Below are 24,571 nucleotides of genomic sequence, written 5' to 3' on the forward strand. Positions count from 1 at the left end.
AGTTATTCTTTATGATAATTTGAGAACTTTGTTTTAGGTTTAGAATATTCAGTGTTTAGCTACTTAATGGTTGTGGGTGAGACAGTTTTACAGTGAATGCCCCTTATTATCTGCTCCTTGAGTGTATTTAATGGTGATTCACAGAGAGAATCATCAAATTGCTCAAAAGAAACTCATTCACCACATGCATCTTCAAGCAGAATTATTGCTTTTTTCGTGAAAAGGGGCTCTCAAACAGCTTCCGTTCACTCAGTGTGGTATAGCAAACATCTAGATCAAAGGAGGGCAGTAGGAGGGGAACTACCACAGATCACTCATTAGAGATGCAGTGCAACAACCAGATGTAACCACTTTCATTAACAAGTCAAGCAGATAGCTTTTCAAGAGAATACTGAAAGATAGCAAACTTTGTAAAACAGTAATCAGTAAGAAATGTATGTCTAATGAATATAGTTTGAGAGAGCCTATGAGTAAAGCCTAACAGCCATTGCAATTTAGAAATAAGGGCTCTGAGTAAAGACACAATCATTCCTTGGAGGTTTTGAATAAAAAGAACAGTTTAATTAGAATAGATAAAGATAACTGCAATCTGAGAAAATATAATCCAGACTGGGCAAAAATACAAACTATCATTGTTTTGGCCACAGAAAATTTTTTGGCCATAGAAATAGAGTTACTGCGTTGCCTTTATGGTTTCTTGGTTTATCTCATTTTATGTAACTATGTATAATAAAATGTACATACATTTCATTTCAGTATACATATTTAGTAATTTCAAACACTGGTTCTCAGCACCATCAGATTCACTTTTAATGACAACTATTTGATAACGTTGGTAATATTTAGGTTACATGCTAAGCTTCTATAATAAAAAGAACCCTAAATAAAGTGCATTTAAAAAGATGGGAGTGTATTTCTCCCTTTATCTAGGGCTGGTAGGCAGCTCTGATATCAAAGATCATTCAGGGACGTATTCTATCTTGCTTTTCAAACATTGCATAGTTTGTTGCCCTCATCCACATGACTGGTACTAACTTGCCATCATTAGTCCCAAATTCCTGAGAAGAAAGAACACACACCTCAGACTTTTAAGATCAAAACTTGACGTTGCCTATGTACATTCCACTCATTTCCCATTGGTAAAAACGTACAAAAACACACAAAAAATGCAAGGGATTCTGTATAACATAACTTCTGCCTAGGTAGACAGTGCTCTACTCTAGTTAAAACTATTCTATTGCTAAAAGAAGGTGAGAGTGGACATTGTAGGTACATAAATGGTCTCTGTCAAACCCACTTTACAGAGGTAAAAGAACTAAGTACAGAACTAAAAAACTAAAAGATTTTGCTAAAATATTAGAGGATTTCAAAATTAACATAAAAAAAGAATATGAATATCTGATTGCCCTATGGGGTTATTTTTGATTGTTACAATAATTAGAGGATATTGCTGGTTGTACCACAAAAAATAATTAATGAACACTCCATACAACTTTCAAATATACTAACAATTATTCATGTAGATGAAAAATGTGTACATAATTTTTGAAGCCTAGAATATCACTCTGCTTTAAATATAAGTACAAATTGTTTTGGCATGATTTTTTTATACAGTGGAATGATTAGGAATGAAACCATGTAAATTGAGGGAAAACTCTACCTTGCCCCATTTGGGACTTTGCTAAATTAGGTCATAATTTCAGAAAATTAAATTAATACTATCAATATAACATAGTTTTTGAGATGCCAATATAACACATCTGTATCATTTTGTATTTAAAGCTATTGATATTTCATCCAACTTGTTTTTTCATAAACTTGGATTTATGAAGGTACATGCCTCTGATGACTCAAGGGGTACTCAGATATAGAGGCCGACCCACACTTTTGTGAGTTTTACCCTCATGGGCTTGACCTGGTTCTCACAGTGAAAATTGAAGAAAAATCCTCTCAAGCTTCTGGCAGTGGGAATGGAAAAGGGGCCATTTTTAAATATGCTAAAGCATTGTTTTGTTACTAAGTTCTGCTTTCAGGAGAAATTATTTATATTTAAACAGAGCCTTACCTGTTGAAGTTTTATTAGGACCTAACTGACTTGGGGGAAGGGAAATACCAAACTCCAGCCTACTCTAGCCATCCTGCCCCATCTAAAGGAGATAGGGGGAGGGGAAGGGAACTGAGAAACATGTAAAGTTCACAGTCTAGAGGCATAATCTCACTAAAAGACTGAGACCTAATCAATCATAGGACTATGGAGCACTTCTCCTCCCCTCATACCTCGCCACCACACTATTAAAAATCTAATAGTTCTTTCTACTTGGTACATCATAAAAAATTACAAGGCATGCCAAAAGAAAAAAAAATAGTTTGAAAACACTGAGCAAGCATCAGAAGCATATTCAGATATGGCAGGGAAGTTAGAATTATCAGACAAGGATTTTAAAACAACTATGATTAATATGCTAAGGGACCTAATATATAAAGTAGACAGGATGCAATGTAAGCAGAAAAGGGGAAATCCTAAGTAAGTACCAAAAATAATTGCTAGCGATCAAAAACACTATAACAGAAATGAAGAATGTCTTTGATGGGCTTATTAGTAAACTGTGTGCAGCTGAGAAAAGAACATCTGAGCTTGAGAATATCTCAGTAGAAACCTGCAAACTGGAAAAGTAAACAGAAAAACAAAAACAGACTTGAAAAAAAAGTGCAGGATATCCAAGAATGTGTGACAACTACAAAAGGTGTAGCATATATGGGAATAACAGAAAGGGGGAAAAAGGAAAGGAGCACAAGTAATATTTGCATCAGTGACTGAGAATTTACCCAAATGAATGTCAGACACCAAATCACAGATCCAGAAAATTTAGAGAATGCCCAGTATGATGAATGTTAGAAAAACTACAACTAGGCATATCATTTTCAAACTGTAGAAAATCAAAGATAAAGAAAAATCTTTGAAAGAAGCCAGAGGGAAAAACCATCTTACTTATGGAAGAACAAAGGTAAGAATTACTTCTGACTTCTCCTCAGAAGTCAAGCAAGCAAGAAAAAAGTGGAATGAAATATTTACAGTGTTGAGAGAAAAAAACACCAACCTAGAATTCTGTACCCTGCAAAATGGTTCTTGAAAAGTGAGTGAAGAAATAAAGACTTTCTCAGACAAACAAAAATTTAGAGTATTTTTTGTCAGCAGACCTGTCTTGCAAGAAATGTTTAAAGAAGTTCTTTAGAGGGAAGAAAAATAATATAAGTTTTCTATGATCTAAGTAAAGAATATAAGGGTATCAGAGAAAGAATAATTGAATGTAAAATAAAAACTAATTTTTCTTAATCTTAGTTGATCTAAGAGATAACAGTTCATTCAAAATAATAATATATTTGATTATGCATCTTTATGTATAAGCAAAATCAATACATATATATATATATGCATGTGTATATTTAAATATATATTCTTACAATTGCTATGTATAAGCAAAGTGAATGACAGCTTAATGAATAGTACAAGGAGGGAGAGAAGAGTTAAAATTATTTTGTTATTATAAGGAACTCACACTACCTGTGGTGTAGTGTTATTAAAAGTGGACTAGGGTTAGTTGTAAATATATACTGCAACCACTCTAGGGCAACCACTAAAGAAATTTTTTTTTAAGTATAACTAATATGCTAAGAGAGAAGATAAAATGAAAGCATATAAAATGCCTAATAAGACCATAAAAGGCAGTGGAAAAGTGGGAGAAAAAATAGGAACAAAAAACAAGAAAAGGACAAGAAATAGAAAACATTAGCAAAAATGGTAGACATTAATCCAACTATGCCATAATTGCTTTGAATGTCAGTGGTCTAAATGCAACAATTAAAGACAGAGATCGTCAGAGTGGATCAATAAACAAGACCCAACTCTATGCTGTCTACAAGAAACACAATTTGGATATACAGATACAGATAGATTAAAAGTAACTGGACAAAAGAACATATTTCAGGCTAACTGTAATCAGAAGAAAGCTGGAGTAGCTATATTAATTTCAGATGGAACAGACTTTAGAACAAGGAAAGATTTTAGGCATAGAGGCATTACACAATATCAAAGGAGTTGATTCCCAAAGAAGACATAACAATCCTTAGCATGTATATGATTAAAAATAGAGTGCCAAATAACAGAAGATAAAAATTAATGGAACTGGGCTTCCCTGGTGGCACAGTGGTTGAGAATCTGCCTGCCAATGCAGGGGACACGGGTTTGAGCCCTGGTCTCGGAGGATCCCACATGCCGCGGAGCAACTAGGCCCGTGAGCCACAATTACTGAGCCTGCGCGTCTGGAGCCTGTGCTCCGCAACAAAAGAGGCCGCGATAATGGGAGGCCCGCGCACCGCGATGAAGAGTGGCCCCCACTTGCCGCAACTGGAGAAAGCCCTCGCACAGAAACGAAGACCCAACACAGCCATAAATAAGTTAAAAAAAAAAATTAATAAAACTGCAAGGAAATTCAGGTGAATTCCCTATTATAGGGGGAAACTTAACACCCCTCTATCAAAAATGGATAGATACAGCAGGCAAAAGTTAAGGACATAGTTGAACTCAACAATGCCATTAATCAACTGGATAAAAAAGACAGCAATAAACAATTTCATTCAATAACAGCAGAATGCACCTTCTTCTCACACTCACATGGAGCATTCAACAAGATAGACCACACTCTGGGCCATAAAACACACCTTAACAAGTTTAAAAGAATAACAACACACAATGTCTGCTCTCAGATAATGAAATTAAACTAGAAATTAATAACATGAAGATATCTGGCAAATCCCCCAAATGCGTGAAAATTAAACAACAATATTCTAAGTAACACATGAGTCAAAGAAGAAATTTCAAGAGAAATTTTAAAATATTTTAAACTAAATGAAAATGAAAATATAACATTAAATAAAATGTGTGGGATGTAGGAAAAGCAGTGCTTAAAGGGAAATTGATTCCATATATTAGAAGAAAAGAAAAATCTAAATCAATCATCTAATATTTTACCTTAGGAGAGCAGAAATAATGTGAATTAAACCCTAAAAAGCAGAAAAAAACAATAATAAAAATTAGAGTAGAAATCAATGAAATTGAAAACAGGAAATCAATTGAGAAAATCAATAACACCAAAATCTAGCTCTTTGAAAAATTCAATAAAATCAATAAGGCTCTAGCCAGACTGATCACTTCACACTTATTAGAATTGCCAAAATCCAGAACACTGATAAAACCAAATGCTGGTGAGAATATGGAACAACAGGAACATTCATTGTTGATGGGAATGCAAAATGGCATAGCCACTTTGGAAGACAATATGGTGGTTTCCTGCAAACTAAACATACTTGTACTATATGATCTTGCAATTACACGCCTTGGTATTTACCCAAAAGAACTGAAAAAGTTGTGCCCACACAAAAATCTGCACATAGTTATTTACTCATAATTGCCCAAACTGGAAGCAACCAAGATGTCTTTCAGTAGGTGAATAGATGAATAAACTGTGATACATCCAGACAGTATAGTATTATGTATGCTAAAAAAAAAGATGAGCTATCAAGCCATTAATTGACATAGAGAAAACTTAAATGCATGTTACTAAGTGAATTAGTTGGTCTGAAAAAGCTATACTCTGTATGATTCCAACTATATGACATTCTGGAATAGGCAAAACTATGGAGAAATTTCAGTGGTTGCCAGGGATTAGAGGAGAGGGAGAATGAATAGGCAGAGCACAGAGGATTCCTAAGGCAGTGAAAATACTATATATAATACCATAATGATAGATATATGTCATTATAAATTTGTCCAGACCCATAGAATGTACAATATCAAGGGTGAATCCTAATGTAAACTATGGATTTTGGATGATAATGAAGTATTAATGTAGGTTAATTAATTATAACATATGTACACTCTGATGGAGGTGTTGATCAGGGAGGAGGCTATACATTGGTGAGGTAGAGGGTATCTGAGACATCTCTGTTCCTTCCTCTCAATTTTTGCAGTGAAACAAAAAAAAATGCAGCCTATTATATGTGTGTGTCATCCATCAGACACTCTGTTATATGTTAGAGTTTTGAAGACAAGTAAGATAAAACCTTACATTTGATAGGATCCTAGTCCTAGACAAATAAACAGAGAAGGAAAAAGAATTGAAGAAACCAATAAATGTAACAAAATATTATTACAGGAGTAGTGCTTGAAATCTACATCTACATCTCTACAGAGATACAAAGCAAGAAGAAGTCAATTTTACAATCGAGCATAGAGCTTAAATATTAACCTAAATGAAGTTTTACAAAATTAATTGTCATGGGGAGAGGCTCTTTCCAGGAGAAAGCACAAAGGGAACTTAAGCATAAGGGCATGAAATGACCTGGTAACTATGAGAATGTGAAAAGTGTAATGAGGCTGGAGAATGGGGTGTAACTGAATAAGACAAGAGATGAGAGATAAATCAATGATTAGTGGCCATTATTATTCAAGTTTTTGTGTGACAGATTAGTTAGGACTGTGTCCTAAAACTATAGCGTGCATATTATTTTTGGACCTGAGATATTTCTCCCAGTGAAATCTTTCACAGACACTCAATAGATAAATTGGTAAGGATGAAACTGTCTTGTTTCAAGCAAGGTAATTAACCTGCAGCCCCATCCACTCTCCCTTCATTTTCTTCTCTGTCCCAAAGGCATTTCTTTTTTAGCCATCCTACCACCACCATTGGAGTACAAAAGGCATATTTCAAAAACTTCTTCTATTTATGATGAGGACCTAATGAAAGCTTTGAAAGGTGGTGGGGAGCAGTGTAAAACTAATCATATTTAGGCATCTGAACTTAGTGAGGATGGAGAAGTGGGTATGAATATACACCAATGTTACTTTCCTAAGACTTAAAAAGTTGCTTTGTTCCTCTCATTAGAGCACTTCTATCCAAATGAAAAAAAGGATTTGTTGTGGCAGAAGTGAGCTTATGTGACATTTCTTGTCACTCTGAATAAGTTTAACTAAATCTACACTTCCCCTCTGACTTTGCACCAAATGCACCATGAGTGTCTTCTCAGAATGACTCAGTAAACTGTAGACTCATGTTCCCTGGGGCAAAGATAGCTTCTAAGGAGCATGTGAATATAATTAAACCACTATAAACTGACATTAAACATTTAGGAAGTAAATATATTATACTGACTAGAGCAAGCTGCCTTGGCCTTGTTTGGACATGTTCCTAGAGTTAAAGTTTTAGGCAAAAATTTAAAAAGGACTTGAGAAGAAAATGAAGTGAGGTCTAAAATCAGGAGTGAAAATCTGGGAGAAAATTGTGGCATATGTAGTCTATGGAAATAATTTGGACACACATTTTTAAACAAGGGATATTAAATATATTCTGCAAGTAGGATTTTTTAAAGTCTTAGAAGACTTTTAACTACTTTTCTCTTCAATACCTATTTGTCATGCATCTATTAAGTGCCAGATATTGAGTCATGCTGACTTGACAACAGACGAGTATGCTCCTACCATAGACCCTCTGCTTGAAATGCACTTTCTACAGAGAGCCATACTTATAGGTATCTTCTCTTATGATCTCTGCTCTTACATCACCTTCTCAGAGAAACTTCCACTGTCTCCTTGTATACAATAACAATGACCATCCTACCTACTCAGTCCCATTACTCCTCAATTCCCTTACCTTGCTTTATTTTCCACCATGGTAATCATCCCTATCTGGCATTATATATATTTACTTCTTTGTTTGTATTATGTTTCTCTCCCTAGAATTGAAAGCATGGCATTTGCTTTGTCATTGTCCTTCCTCTCCATTCTTAAAGCTTACGGGAAGCCTAAAGCTTCCTCCTTCCTAGGATTAGTCTTTCCTCCTGGATTTTGGATCCTGCCCTCTTTCAAGCTGAAACTTTGCCCAAGGATGGATAGTTACGTGGTACAAGAGAGGCGCAGAATGAAAGTTACCGAAGAGTAGTAACTTAACACACTGAGTATGAAAAAAGATTAGGAGCCACACAGTTAATATGGAGGGATAGTCAGATATAAATATTGAAGTACAAATATTTTAGTGAATTATCAGACTCCCTTGGGTTTCTAGGTAAGCAGAAATGAAACTCTTTGGTATAATGTCGTAGTAATTTTCTTATTTTGTACAAAAGATATTTTTTTTGTTTTTGAATATTTTTTTCTTTACATCATGGTTACCACAAAAGCATGAGAACTAAATCAAAAGTCAATTTCCTTATTGTTTCTAGAGATTTCAAGAAAAACCCTATGTGGGGCACAAAAAGTACAAGATATTTGGATAGTCACTCTTGGATAATTGTATTAGTAAAGGTAAAACAATTGATCTGGCAAGGTGGACAAGCTAGTGTAAACTAAATTTCTTCATATGTGTCCCCAGTCAACCCCGCCCCATCTCAAGTTATATTTGATTATGGAGTGTTTTGGAAAATCATCCTAAATTTTTCATATATAATGTATTGATGCCTTAAACTGTGAAGAGAGTTAGAAAACTTGTCAATGGTTTTGGAGAAACAGGTTCTCCGACATAGTCTTTGCCTTAAGAGTTTTGTCCTCAGCAAGCTTATTTTCTCTCCCCTGCATTTCCATATTATCATCATCAATATATTAAATAGTTTGCCTGAATTTTGTTGGAGCAACTTCGGTAATTAGCTCACTATTTTTGGAAGTAGACTTTTAAATGACCAGGCTGTCTAGCTGCCTAGCTGTGGGAGGTCCTGGAAAATACTGGCTGTGGAAGAAGGGTTAGGAAATAGTTTCCAGATCTGAAGATGAACCAAGTTCTACCTTTCTTGTCAATATTGTAGAACATTCTCCAGCAACAGTAGGAGCAACTGTCTTTCTCCCTCCTAACATCTGTTAAGGTAGTTTGTTTTCCTCTGCAACTAAGTGGAGCAAAATATTTATGGGAAACTAAGAGCTCTTTTCAGGTCACTTCTACCTTTTCTGTTCCTTATTGGAAGAATTATCACCTTCTCTTCAATGGCGAGCTTTCTCCTCTACTTTCTCTCAAAAAGCAAGCACTGATCCTAGGATGTTTCCACCATTCCTGTTTCCATCCCTTTGTTATTCAATGGGAAATCCTATTTGATTAACATCACATCCTGCTTTATCCCTCTGATAGGACGTCCAGCATTTAGTTCATAATTTTGACATCACTGAGTTCCTTAGGGTTATATCTGGTGATTCTATTATCTATTGCTGCATAACAACTATCCCAAACCTATTGCCTATAAACAATAACAATCCATTTATTTTGCTCAGAACTCTGCAAATCTGGCCAAGGCTCAGCAGAGATATCTCACCGCCTGCTCCACATAGTATCATCTGAGGTGGCTTGAAAGTTGGAGGGTGAAATTATCTGATGCCTTGCTCAGGTTCTAGAGGGTGATGTTGGCTGTCAGCTGGGACCTCATCTGGACCTATAAGCCAGAACATATATACATGGCCTCTCCTAACAGCATAATGATTCAAATAACAAGCATCCCAAGATACAGAAAGTGAAGCTGGCAGCTTCTTATGGACTAGACCCAGAGAGTGGCAGTAGGGTCACTTCTGTTTTCTGTTGGTCCAACATTTGCACAGTCCAGATTCCAGGGAAGGAATAAAAGGAATATCAGAAAATGTTGAGTTTATGTGTTACAACTCACATACTATTTCTTCTAGTCACATATTATTTCTATTCCTGTTCCATACAAAGTACACCCATCCTTTGGAAATACTCTCCCAGATTTTCACTCCATTGCACTACCATTCTCAGGCTTGAGTTTCAGGACTCTGTCATCTATATCAGGTGCAGGTGTGAATGAGACTCCTTCAATTTGGTCTCTGATGTAGCTCCTCAAAAACATTTCCTTTTTATATGATGGTCTGAGGATAAAAAGGCAAGTTATTTGCTTCTTACACACCCATCACACAGTAACATTCAAAAAGAGGGAAACAGGAAGCATTCAGCATTCTCTGATCCATAGCAATTGTGAAATGAGTCAGGTAACATAGTTCTATTTTCTGTGAATGGATTCCTCTTGCCCTTGTCCTTTGAGCTCTTGGTTTTACCCTTGACTTATCCTTTTAGTTAGTTTGTTTTTAATAAAACTGTGTTCACTAGTAAGTGGCCTTTTCCTGTCTACAAGAAGTTGAGGATCCAAAGTTCTCTTTCTCATTTGTACTCTTTTTGTCACATTTAGCTTAAGTTGGTCATGCTTCTGCCAGTACAGTTTTCTTTAAAAAACAAGCAAGAGTAAAAACACCAACTTCGTAGTTTCTTTATGAATTTGCTGTACATTAGACAAAAGATACAGCCACAGATAACTTCAACATAGATCCTCTTCTACATCACACTTGCTGTGAACTAGTAGCTGAAAACCCTAGGATCTTAGAAACTCTACTGTTTAAGGAGAATATCTGTGAGGCACGTTCCTAGGGTTTGTAGAGGGCCTTTTATGTGTAAGGTGTATGAGTCAATGCCTTAGATATTTCTGAAGCCTTAAAAAAGGTCTTCACAGTCATTCCCTAAGCTTCATCTTTAGATCATATTTTCCTAAAAGTGCATGGGCTTGATCCCTCTCTGAGATCTTTATTTATTTTCAGAAATTCCTGCTAGCTGGAGAGGCTGGGAATAACAATTAGTTTTATTCTCAAACCCAGCAAGTCTTGGACCCATTATATTTAACCATTCTGTTTTTGGCTTATCTCTCCTATAGAATTTTATCATAAATAGCTAGAAGAAGGTAAGTGCTCCTTTTAACATTCTAACTGGAAATCTCCACTATATCATAGAGTTAACCAATTGCTTTTCTTATTTCCACATTATTGTAGGAGATGCATTTGCTAAACTTTCTGTCACTACATAAAAATTGTCCCTTCACTCCAGCTTGCAATAACGTTCCCTGGAACGCTTTAGCCATTTGCTGAAAGGCTCCTCAATGCCCTTCTAATTTCTACTCACCATCTGGTCCTAACACCAGCAACACCTGTTTTAAATTGTTGTTATGGTAACACCCCAGTTCAAGATTCCAAAATATGTTTGAGTTACCTAATACTACATAATAAACCAATCCAAAATTAATGCATGAAACAACAACCATTTCTATAGGATAGGAGTTGAAAAAGGCACATCGGGGTTGACTTACCTCATCCCATGATTTCTGAGGTCTTAGCTGGGAATATTGAAGACTTGAAGTAACTCCATAGCTGGGATGGGAATAATCTGAAGCAGTGCAGTCTATGAAAATTTTCTGTAATGATGAAATTGTTCTATATCTCTATGGTTCAATACAGTAACTACTAGCTACATGTGACTACTGATTAATCACTTAATTTAATTTTAGTCAAAATTTAATTAATTTTTAATTAAATTAAATAGCCAATTGTGCCTAGTGGTTACAATATTGGACACCACAAATCTGAAGACTTGCTCACTAATACATGTGGGGATTGATTCTGGCTGTCCTCTGTGACCTAATCTGCATGTGGCCTCACCATGTGCTCACTCTGCTTCTTCACAGCAGTGAGTAGGTTCCAAGAACAAGCATCCCAGAAACACTGGCTCACCTTTTATCACTTTGCCTCAGAAATCACCTAGCATCAATTCTGCCTTACTCAGAGACACACTCAGATTCAAGGGTTAGGAACCTAGATGCCACTTCAACATCAGGTTTTCAATAGTGCATTTGGGATGGAAGATTCTGTTGTGGTCATCTTGGAAAATACAATCTGCCACGCCAGTCATCCTAGTTAAAGGGGAGGAAGGTATATGGCATATCGTTGTCACTCTACTTTCCTAGATTCTAGATTTCTAACTGCAGTTAATTCATCTGTCCTGGATTATTTTGTCAAATTTGAGATCCCTAGGACTCAAGATTTTTCTTCAGCCAAAGTGAAATAAAACTCTTTACATGATGTTAAGAAGACTTTTATTTATCTTGGGCTAATAATACATTGCAACACTTTAGAGTAGAGCATACAACACATGATGAAGCATGCATGGTTCCCCAGAGCTTTCCATTCTCTCATAAAGGTGCTTCTGGATCAAGGGGCTTAATGGTAGGTTCAGGATAGGGTCAGGTGAGCATTCTTTCTGTTCAGACGCTACCTTTCCTCTCTAACCAAACAAATGATTCTATTATTAATGGGTTAACTTAAAAAATATATATATCTGCCATATCATTGAAGAAATACCCAGGTCCTGAGCATTGAACTGTTAATAATACCAAAGAGTCTAATAAGTCACCAACATAAGATTTTACAAACAATAGGAAGTCTTCCAAGAGGCTGATCTAGCCAGCCTACCATCATACTACAGAATAAGTGTATTTGTTTGTGACCTGATGATACTTACCTAGTGCCTTGGAATCGAAACATCTCCCTTCCTGTAAATCCTTTTCTAACAACTTCATTTGCATCACTTCTGGTACACTCGGCAATACTCCCACAGCACAAGGTTCTTACCCACGTTAGAGCAAATGTATCAATATTATACAGTATGTATACTTATATCTTTATATCTGACTCCCTAGTTGATAGTGAAATCATAATGGAAAGAGATGGCATCATGTTTAATTTAAATCCTCAGAAGCTAAATACCAAGGGTAGAGTAAAGGAACAATAACTCTGGAATGATCTAGTTGTATTAATGAATTTTTTTTCATTCATGATTATTTAATAGATCAGCATACTTAATTTTGTAAAAATGCTTAGAAACTTATGTGTGGTTAGCACACATAGTAAGACTTTAAATGGATTTGCTGTAATTATATGTGTGTGTGCTTGTGTGTGTGGTGAGCACTCCAAATTATTTTTTTAAATTTCTATATTTCTTTTTTTAGTTATTTTTGACTGGATTATTGTTGCTTTACAATGTTGTGTTAGCCTCCACTGCACAGCAAAATGAATCAGCCATACATATAGAGATATCTCCTCCCTTTTGGATTTCCCTTCCATTTAGGTTACTGCAGTGCATGAGGTAGAGTTCCCTGTGGTATACAGTATGTCCCCATCAGTTGTCTATTTTATACATGGTATCAATAATGTATATGTGTTAATCCTGGTCTCCCATTTCCTCCCACCCCACCCCTCTCCCCCTTGGTATCCATACATTTGTTCTCTACATCTGTGTCTCTTTTCTGCTTTGCAAATAAGATCATCCATATCATTTTTTCTAGATTCCACATATATGCATTATTATACAATATTTGCTTTTATCTTTCTGACTTACTTCACTCTGTATGGCACTCTCTAGGTCCATCCGCATCTCTACAAATGACCCAGTTTCATTCCTTTCAATGGTTGAGTAATATTCCATTGTATATATGTACCACATCTTCTTTATCCATTCCTATGTCGATGGACATTTAGGTTACTTCCATGTCCTGGCTATCGTAAATAGTGCTGCAGTGAACGTTGGGGTTCATGTCTCTTTTTTAATTATGGTTTTCTCTGGGTATATGAACAGTAGTGGGATTGTAGGGTCATATGGTAGTTTTATTTTTAGTTTTTTAAGGAACCTGCATACTGTTTTCCATAGTGGCTGAATCAATGTACATTCCCACCAAAAGTGTCTGAGGGTTCCCTTTTCTCCATACCCCCTCCAGCATTTATTGTTTGTACATTTTTTGATGATGGCCATTCTGACCGGTGTGAGGTGATACCTCATTCCAGTTTTGATTTGCATTTTGTTAATAGTTAGTGATGTTGAGCAGCTTTTCTTGTGCCTCTTGGCCTTCTGTATATCTTCTTTGGAAAAATGTTTATTTTAGGTATTTTTGGATTGGGTTCTTTGTTTTTTTGATATTGAGCTGTATGAGGTGCTTGTATATTTTAGAGAGTTTTCTTTTCATCTCGTTTGTGGTTTCCTTTGCTGTGCAAAACCTTTTAAGCTTCATTAGGTCCCATTTATTTATTTTTGTTTTAATTTTCTTTACTCTAGGAGGTGGGTCAAAAAAGATCTTGCTGGGATTTATGTCAAAGAGTGTTCTGCCTATATTTTCCTCTAAGAGTTTTATAGTGTCTAGCCTTACATTTAGGTCTTTAATCCATTTTGAGTTTACTTTTGTGTATGGTGTTAGAGAGTGTTCCAATTTTGTTCTTTTACATGTAACTGTCCAGTTTTCCCAGCACCACTTATTGAAGAGGCTGTCTTTTCTCCATTGTATATTCTTGCCTCCTTTATCAAAAATAAGGTGACCATATGTGTGTGGGTTTATCTCTGGGCTTTCTATCCTGTTCCATTGATCTATATTTCTGTATATGTGCCAGTACCATACTGTCTTGATTACTGTAGCTTTGTAGTATATTGTGAAGTCAGGCAGCCTGATTCCTCCAGCTCCGTTTTTCTTTCTCAAGAATGCTTTGGCTATCTGGGGTCTTTTGTGTTTCTATACAAATTGTAAAATTTTTTGTTCTAGTTCTGTGAAAAATGCCATTGGTAGTTTGATAGGGATTGCATTGAATCTGTAGATTGCTTTGGGTAATATAGTCATTTTCAAAATATTGATTCTTCTAATCCATGAACATGGTATATCTCTCCATCTGTTTGTGTCGTCTTTGATTTCTTTCAAGAGTGTCATATTGTTTTCTGCGTACAGGTCTTTTGCCTCCTTTGGTAGGTTTATTCCTAGGTATTTTATTCTTTTTGTTGCAATGGTAAATGGAATTGTTTCCTTAATTTCTCTTTCTGCCCTTTTGGTGTTAGTGTATAGGAATGCAAGAGACTTCTGTGTATTAAATTTGTACCCTGCAACTTTATCAAATTCATTGATTAGCTCTAGCAGTTTTCTGCTGGCATCTTTAGGATTTTCTATGTATAGTATCATGTCATCTGCAAACAGTGACAGTTTTATTTCTTCTTTTCCAATTTGGTTTCCTTTTATTTATTTTCCTTCTCTGATTACCATGGCTAGACTTCCAAAGCTATCATATCAATTTTTTTATAATAATTGGGTGTTGAATTTTGTCAAAAGCTTTTTCTGCATCTCTAGAGATGATCATACGGTTTTATTCTTTAACTTATTAATATGGTGTATCATATTGAATGATTTGCATATATTGAAGAATCCTTGCATCCCTGGAATAAATCCCACTTGATCATGGTGTATGATCCTTTTTATGTGTTGCTGGATTCTGTTTGCTAGTATTTTGTTGAGGAATTTTTCATCTATATTCATCAGTGATATTGTCCTATAATTTTCTTTTCTTGTGATATCTTTGTCTGGTTTTGGTATCAGGGTGATGGTGGCCTCATAGAATGAGTTTGGGAGTGTTCCACCCTCTGAAGTTTTTTGGAAGAGTTTGAGAAGGATAGGTGTTAGCTCTTGTCTAAATGTTTGATAGAATTCACCAGTGAAGCCATCTGGTCTTGGACTTTCGTTTGTTGGAAGATTTTAAATCAGTTTCAATTTTATTACTTGTGAGTGGTCTGCTTATATTTTCTGTTTCTTCTTGGTTCAGTCTTGTAAGGTTGCACTTTTCTAAGAATTTGTCCATTTCATCCAGGTTGTCCATTTTATTGGCATAGAGTTGCTTGTAGTACTCTCTTATGATCCTTTGTATTTCTACAGTGTCAGTTGTAACTTCTCTTTTCTCATTTCTAATTTTACTGATTTGAGTCCTCTCCCTTTCTTTCTTGATGAGTCTGGCTAAAGGTTTATCAATTTTGTTTATCTTCTCAAAGAATCAGCATTTAGTTTATTGATCTTTGCTATTATTTTCTTCATTTCTATTTCATTTATTTCTGCTCTGATCTTTATAATTTCTTTCCATCTACTAATTTTCAGTTTTGTTTGTTCTTCTTTCTCTAATTCCTTTAGGTGTAAGGTTAGGTTGTTTATTTGAAATTTTTCTTGTTTCTTGAGGTAGGTACAAATTGCTATAAAGTTTCCTCTTAGAACTGGTTTTGCTGCATCCCATACATTTTGGGTCGTCATGTTTTCATTGTCATTTGTTTCTAGGTATTTTTTGTTTCCTCTTTAATTTTTTCATTGATCTCTTGGTTATTTAGTGGTATATTGTTTAACCTCCATGTGTTTGTATTTTTTACAGTTTTTTTTTTTCCTGTAATTGATTTCTAATCTCATAGCATTGTGGTCAGAAAAGATGCTTGATACAATTTCAATTTTTTTAAATTTATTAAGGCTTGATCTGTGACCCAAGACATGATCTATTGAATTTTAAAATGTATGTTCATATTAGAAATGAGAGCTACTGTTAATAATTGTTTAGAAATTATTTTTTCCTGATATATAGTAATACATATTCATTATTTGAGTTAAATTATCAGGCCATGTCTTTAGAAATATCCTCTAAAATTATGAAAAGTTCTTTAAAAGTGATCAGAAACTTATACCAAAATATTCATGTGAGGTGCTTTCACATTTTAAATTTTACATAATTTGCAAATTTTTATGTATAAAATAATCAAGCAGACTATGATTAAATTAATTAGGACAGATATCAGGGTGACATAAAGGTTTTTCTTTGGTAAGCATGAGGCAATAGGTATGTATTTATTGTATGTAGTAGTATGTAAATATATATAAAAGTAGTGGTATTTTTAATAGTAAAATACTTAGGAGAGATAAATACAGTAAAATAAATTCTTAATGACCCAAATATTCAAATAGCATTCTTTTGTGAACCCTGAGCTGAATTTGCGTATAATAGGGGAAAGGCTGTGACATAATATTGCAAAATTTTTCAGGTTTCACAATTCTAATTATTTTCTATTTTTCTTAAAAGCTAGAAGTAACAGTAACAATCTAGAGTCTTTATTTCAAAATGCTTGTTTATTTATTTATTTAAATGTTAATTAAGTTAATCCCAGTTTCCTCAGTACTGAGGGTACTGTATAGTTCAAAATTAAATAATTTACCTTGATAGATATTGATTTAGACCATTAATATGTATTTTGATATACCATACAAAAAATAACCTAGTAAATGAGACTATAGATCTCAATTATTTTTAATATATGCCTTTATAGGTCATAATATCATAAATTCAAATGTCTTTAGGACATAAAACTAAGAGGGAAGTATAATTAAGTGAATGAGTGTAATGAACTACTCAATTCAAATTCATTTTTAAATATTTTGAGCAAAGAAAACATATTTGATAGTAGATTTGGCCAATAGGTCACCAGTTTATGACTCCTTTCCTGGCCTTAAAATTTCATTTTTTTAAAGAAAAAAAAGAAATGATGTACATTTACATGTTTCCATTTATACATCTCTTCAATTATCCTTAATTAATCATTGAATTATCATATGATAATTCCTGGTATTTACTTCTAAAATTAAATCCACTTCAATAACTTTTTAAATTTTTAAAATTATTTTTGTAATTAATACATGTGTACATTTTTAAAAAATGAAATAGCGCTACAATATTAAAATGAAAAAAATTAACCACAGCCATAATCCTCCATATCCTTTATTCTTGTTTCCTGTTTTAATTCTCTTTTCTTCTGAAAATTACTAACATATTTCTAAATAATATGTGTATATTGTGATTGATTTTCCATGTTTAGTTATTATATATTGTTTACTCATAAGGAAAGTGATAATAAACCTCAACTTACCCTCCCATATAACTTTTTCCTACTCTATGCCTGTAATATTAATTCATCACATATTTTCTAAATAAATATTTAACATTTACATCATTACAATTAGAAAATATTTTTATAACTTGTATAATATTTTCCACTTTTATAGTTAATAATTGCATTTTTGTTTAGTTTTATGTGTGCCATGTCTTTACTGCTAGCACATTCAAGCAGTGAAATTAACATTTCACTCTCATTCTGTCTCTCTCTGTCTTTCTCTCTTTCTTTAAGACATGCTACCTGGGGATCTCAATTCTTCTGCTCCAATTCAACTAATTGTGTTTTATGCTTCCTGCACTGCTCTTGTCCTGGAATTCCTTTTATCAGCATCTTTCTACTCTTTAGGAGCCCATGTTTTCTGGAGTTCCTGTAGTCTCCTGTATCTTATTTTACTCTTGTTTAACTCCCTGGATTTGAAAGTTATATTTTTCATTACTTTTCTGAAAAAATCAGCATGGGAGGTAGATTTTTTTTCTGGGGACATGCTGGTCTACTTTTTTTCTATTCTCACTTTTGATTAATATCAATCCTTAAATTGATTGACAAAATTGGTATATAATTCAAATTTAAAGTCATTTTCCTTCAGCATTGTTCTTCTTGGGAAGTTCATTGATTTTTTTGAGTTTGTTTTTGATTGTTGCTTGTTGTTTGTGATTTGTTGATTTCCTTGTCATTTGGTTTTTGTTTGTTATTTTGATAGGTCATTGTTGTTTTTAAAATTTCTTTTTTAAAAGCATCTTATGTCTCAATTTAATACTTTTTCCTATTGACATATTATTGATATTTTTTTCTTCTACTGTCTCTATCATCATGTTACTTCTATTTAGTTTTATTAAGTTTTTGTTTTGGTTTTGCTTTTTAATTTTTTCACTGAAAGCTCTGTGAGCATGTCTGGGGCTTATCAATTCATATACCTCTCTACATAGTGAACTGGTAGAGACACAATTTCAACTTAGACTCTTTTATGTTTCTTTTTAAACCTAAAATAAATTCTCTCCATTCTCTTACCTGGAGCCATAACAATCCTGGCTGCCAGTGTTCTTGCAGCTTATTGTGGAAGAGACAGATGGAGAAAAGTGTCTAGTCAATATAAACATTCATTTAGCCTCCTGTTTTCAGAACAGTCACTCACTCCTGCTTCCTGCTGTATCTTGTATTGGAGAGTACAGAGAATCTCTGTTTAAATCTCACAAGGATCCAATGTTCTCCTTTTCTTGGGATAGAGAAGGAGCAATCACTCACTACAACTTTGGAAAAGGGAATCTCACTGTCTAATTGCTTTTTAAAATAAGTTCTAAAAGGATCTTCTTGTATAATGCACTACTTCAAGTCCTGTTTTCTCACTTCCTTAAACTTTCTAAAGTTCTATGGTGCAAAATCAATTTTCAGTTCTATGTCAGTTATCAGTACAACATTTGCTTTACATCATCCATTTTTGGTTGAGATATTTCATTTTATGTTGTTGGTGTTGCTTAATTCTTTGTTTTAAAGGGTTGAAGAATTATAACATTAATTCTTAACTTACTACACGGTAAACTTGGCAAAAATCAGTGATAATTAATGACCACTTGTTAAGTTTTTTTCCTAGAAGACTAGATAAGAAGTAGTTAGTGTTTTTTAAACTAAGAAAATGCATTCCCCTGACTAAATTAACCAAAAAAACAGTTACCAACTGCATCTTCTCATTCCCCAACCATAAGAAAAATTATGAGAAGAAAGGAGAGAAAGTCACAGTAAATAATGCAGTGATTAATGAGAAGAAAAAAAGTATTTTTGAGAAAAAAGTAGGAATAAATATTGCAATGTACAAACATCAGTTTGTACACAATGAATTATCTCTAATTGAGAAGAAAGGTGAGAAGAACTGGTGTTTAAAATCATATTTTTGTCTTTGTTCACTTAGATGACTTCACTTTGTCCTAAAGTATTTTAATTAAGAATGTAACCATTATAATCCTCTATGAGGTCTTCCTGGCCAAAATGGCAGCAAAAAGTAAAAGCAGGACCCGGTATGCCTCCTTCCAACTTTCCACTGTTATTTATAAATACACACAAAATCGGAAAAGTGCTACTAACCTCTAAATACCAAAGAAACAAGCAATAAACCACAATCTCACAGTATAAGTTCATACAATTTAATGAATAATAAACAATTTTTTTCAGGCCCTTGGATAGGCCCTAGGGAGACAGTGATAAATAAGGTAAAACACATCCCTGCCCTCATTGCTAGTCTCCCAGGGAAGAGAGCCCTTTGTATGTAAATGCATGTGTGATGAGAGTAACAAGAAGGCAAGTATATGATGTTATGGGAGAGCAAAGATAACTAACCTTTGGGAAAGCCAACTTGAGGAAACGGTGTTCAGACTAAAATTTTATGCATGAAACATGTTAAACTCTCAACCATTTGAGTTGAAAAATTTTATTGTAAATTGAGTCTAGAATAATAAATAAAAATGAATAATTTTTATCTAGGTGAAATTTAACAAGGAGTGAGAAGAGAACTCTGAATACTGATGCAAGATTGAAGACAGTAGTTTTTGCTGCTTCAAGTATGGGTATATAGAAATATACTGAACATAAAATTAAACTTTCAGGTCCCTGGGATGATTTAACCAGCCATAGTCAGATTTACACCTCTGACGCTCCGTCATCAATCAGATAATAACTTTCCCATTTTTTTCCAGATTACAACACCTAGGACACTACTACTAGAACGTAGTGTAGGAAAGAAAGCTTATATCCTGTGATAGTTGGATCCAAGAAAAGACCAAGAGGCTTATATACTAAAAACTATGGTCTTCAATATGTAGTACAGTTGAAATGGTTTTCTAACAACAACAACAGCAAGAATAGTAATAATAGTAATACTAGTGAAAAAACATTTGAAGAAATCTTGATAACCTTCCCAGAAAGAGTAGCTATGGCTTTCATGAAATAGAAACAGGAGCACATAAAAAGCTAAAAGGATGAAATGACAACAGAGATGTAGAAAGAACTGGAAGACAATATAAAAATATTGTCAAAAAATCCCGGAAATAAAAAGTTATCATAGGGCATAAAATTAGCTAAAGAGTGGGAAAGTTTGAGAAAATTTGAAGTGAAAAAACATAAAACCTGAGAAAAAAATTTAATATGGATAAAAAAACAGAAGAACTTAAAACAACGGTAATATTATACATCATTAATTCATAATTGAAGCTTTTTTTCTTAATGAAAAATATTTTTCAGTCTGCAAATCCAAAGAGGTCACCCAGTTTCAAGCAACTTTTTGAATCTTAAGGTTAAGTCAGAGTTAATCTTAAGGTTAACTTTAAGGTTAAGCAAAAGTTCTGACAAGCATTGAGGCAGCAAAACAGGTCATGGAAAAAATCAGGCTAAGCTCAGAATTCTTGAAACAATCACTACAAATATTATGAGTAATTTATTACATGCTTGCTATTCTGTTAAGTACTATAAGAATATCGATTCAAATATTAAGAAATAGTTGCACAGCTGTAAAGTCGATACTCCTATTAACCTCATGTAGAAATTTAACATAAAGAGACATTAAGTGACTTAGTCATGTAAAACAAATATTTGGCCAATTTAAGATTCAAACCCAACATTCTATTTCAAGAGCACATACAACTAACAATAATGCTTTACTCTAAGATGCAAATGCCAACAGTAAAATGAGCTAAAAATTTCTGGTGCATGGTAAAGAGAAGGGAGAGATTATTGTGATTCATATAATCTCTATCTAACTAAGCTAGCATATAGGCAATAAAAAGACATGTAAATTATGAAAGGCTTAGAAAAAAAAATATCTTCCTGGGAGGAGGAGGGGGATTGAAGATGCACTCTTGAATAAAAATAAAATTAAGAAATCAATATTGTGAAAGTTATGGCATAATAATATTGGAAAGAACATTGTAAAGATAGAAATTATTGCTGTAAATATGGTTAAATGAATGCTAGAGCAAAACCAAATTACTGAGAAATATAATTTGCATGATGAGTCATAATAATTATTTATAAGCTGCATCTCTAACTTAACAAATAAATTGGCAAGCATTGTAAAGTGGAAGGGCATATTAAGGGTTGTAAAATGCAGTACATTTTTCACTGTGGAAAAGGGATTCAATTATTTCTTTTTTATTTTTGTAATTATTTTTACAGAAATATGCATTTACAAATGCATCTGATGTAATTATAAGCAACTGATCTTATAATGAAAGATTAGATTTCAATCTTCCAAACTTTGCAAAAGGAAAACATATTGTATTTCTAAATAGCAAATAATCAGAAAGTAAGATAACATAAAGCAATATAACCAGAATAAATAGAGGTAACAAATATGAAAATAAATATAATTATGCTAATTCTTTGATCAATAGGTAAAGACTTTAAGGCTAGGTTAATAACATCACAAAGTTGTGTTAGTTTGCAAGAAACAGACATTAATAAAATTGTTCAAAATGCCTTAAAAAATTCTCAAAGAAATAGTAGGAAAATATAGAATAAAAAAGGAGTACTGATATTAGCAAGAGGAAAATTCAAAGTAAAAAACATAATATTATTGGCCATCTTATACATAAAAATATCAATTCAAAGCTTTCAAGCACTCAGAGAATAGACATTAAGCTTAGTAAGAAGCAAACTAGGTCTGAAATTCTATTCTGGTAATACGAAGGGAATGATGGTTGTTGGCAATGTTTAGACAAAAAAATAAATAAAAGGAAGGTGTTTAGCAACATAGAAGAATGAAATCAAATAAATAATTGCTGTAGTTCAACATAGTTTAGCACAGTTAATCTTATATGCTTATGATACAGTGTATGTAAATCAAAAAATCTATATAAACTGAAGAAAACTTATCCTGTTGGTTTTATTCTTAGGTATAAGTAATTACTTTGTTCAGGAAAGTAAAGTAATGAGGAAAGCAAATGTTTAATTTTTTTTTCAAATTTTGCTGATATGAAAGGGGAAGATGGCAAAGAAAATTAATTGGATAGAGAGGATGTAGAACATTTTTATGACTATGCTATCCTGTAAGTGTAGATATAAGAAGACTTGTTTTGATAAACATTATTTATTTTGTGATATGCCTGAGAATGTTCTGATAATTTTAATACATGTGCCATCTTTCAATGCCAAGTGTAGCACAGGGCATTAAATACACTTAGATTTAGTAATTCTGGATTTCACAATGATATGTCTTGCTTACCCAGGCTTCTCCTTGAATCCCTGGATATTGATTCTTTGTTTTAAAGAGTATCTACCTGAGTATCAACTCATGAAAATACTGTCATGGTTTCTTTAACATAGACTTGATAACAGTGAAAACCTTATTTGTCTTTAACAATGATTGTCAATGAGATTTTCACTTCTCCCTAATGCATTCTAGAAATATATGGGGTTATATATCTAGAAATATATGGGGTTATAATTATATGGGGTTGAGCTTTTAAATTTTATAATTGTCCACACCGAACCTCCAGCAATTCCAAAATAACAGTTTAGGTTTTCCTAACCCAGTACTTGTTACCATAGAGGTTTCAGCTCAAGGTTTTCTGCTCCAGTAAGTTGTGATTCCCTGAATCTGCCTGGCAGTCTCCTTAATTTTGAGTGCAGAATTTTACCTCGTGACCTCATTTCTCTTTAGGATCTAAATTTGTTGATTTTGCAGTTTACTTAGTTTTTTACTTGTTAGGATGTAATGGTGACTTCCAAGCTTCTTGCATGTAGGATTTTAAAAGCTGTACTTTTATGGATATTTTTGATGAAGTCACACAATTTACAATAGTTAGAAATATTGAGTAACTAGAGACTAATTCTAATTTTCACAAAACCCAGTGAGATATATAATGCTAGCTCCATTTTCAGATGAGAAAAATAAGTCTTAGTGATTGATTGACTTGATCCATATTAAAGGGGTAGTGAATGGAGGTCTTTAGATTCAAAACACTTTTTCAAAGTTGGTCTCCTAGTAACACACCTTCAAACAACCCCAACCCAGCAACTCTTCTCTTAGTTCACTCTCTTTATATTCTTCTCTCTTCTCTCTAACAATCTTTTGCTGTTGACTCTTCCACTTGATTATTTTGAAATCTCAGATTTCGGTAACATGTTCCTAATGCTTTAGACTTGCCATCACTTTCTAGCACAATATTTCAACAGATATATACGTGGATAACCACCTTCTCATGTTAATGATCAGCTGCTCTCTTGGGCTGAGCTGAGACTTGCAAGAAATCTGGGCTTGGTATGATGATAGAATAATCATAATGTTCTTTTTATTTTACAATGTTCAAACTGCAGTGCTTATTTTTCTATGGCAATCTATCTTTTCTGACTTTTATCAGCTGATTTTTTTTATTTCCTGCACTTCAGTTAAATCCTATTCCTCTGCAAAGGAACAAGTAATATGTTTTTTATATCTGTTATTACCTAGTACATTTTTAATATTACATCAAAGGAGAGATGATATATTTGATGATGTCTTCCAGATGTTATCTGTTATTCAATTTTTTGTGTTTATATGTTTGATCATTTGTTTGAGATACTAAACTCTATCTCAAGTTCAATTTTTCTTAATTCCAGGGTTATTTAGACTATTATATACAATTGCTTTTTGTCAGTCTAAATCAAACTAGAGAATCTTCAATTTATGGATCTTACTTTTGAAGAATCTAAATGCTCCACTGTAACAGCAAATTTTCCCAAGTGTACTTTCAGTGATATAAAAAGGTATTTCTAAGAAAATAGCATCTAAGTACCTGTGGTTGATATCAAAAATGTTATAGGCTACTGATAACAACCCACGTGCAATAAATCTAATGAAAACTACTTTGTTTTCAAACAAACATTCTACCTTATAACTGTAGATATGTTCCAGTAGCATATTAATCATTCATAGTGTAGTTGGTTGTGGGTGACCCAGACTG

At 33.6% G+C, this 24,571-nt stretch overlaps 1 protein-coding gene across 1 annotated transcript in view; it reads left to right on the forward strand.

The window, feature by feature from the left end:
• LOC309636673 (uncharacterized protein) overlaps window positions 1-16,110 on the forward strand; it is a 48,621-nt gene extending 32,511 nt beyond the window's left edge. The window contains exon 2 of the mRNA XM_082410082.1: window positions 14,056-16,110. The gene's annotated coding sequence lies outside the window, so the exon portion shown is untranslated. The remainder of the gene's footprint in view (window positions 1-14,055) is intronic.
• Window positions 16,111-24,571: the final 8,461 nt, after the last annotated feature.

The sequence above is a fragment of the Balaenoptera physalus genome (genome assembly GCF_965194825.1).
Source record: "Balaenoptera physalus genome assembly, chromosome: 10".
Taxonomy (NCBI): domain Eukaryota; kingdom Metazoa; phylum Chordata; class Mammalia; order Artiodactyla; family Balaenopteridae; genus Balaenoptera; species Balaenoptera physalus.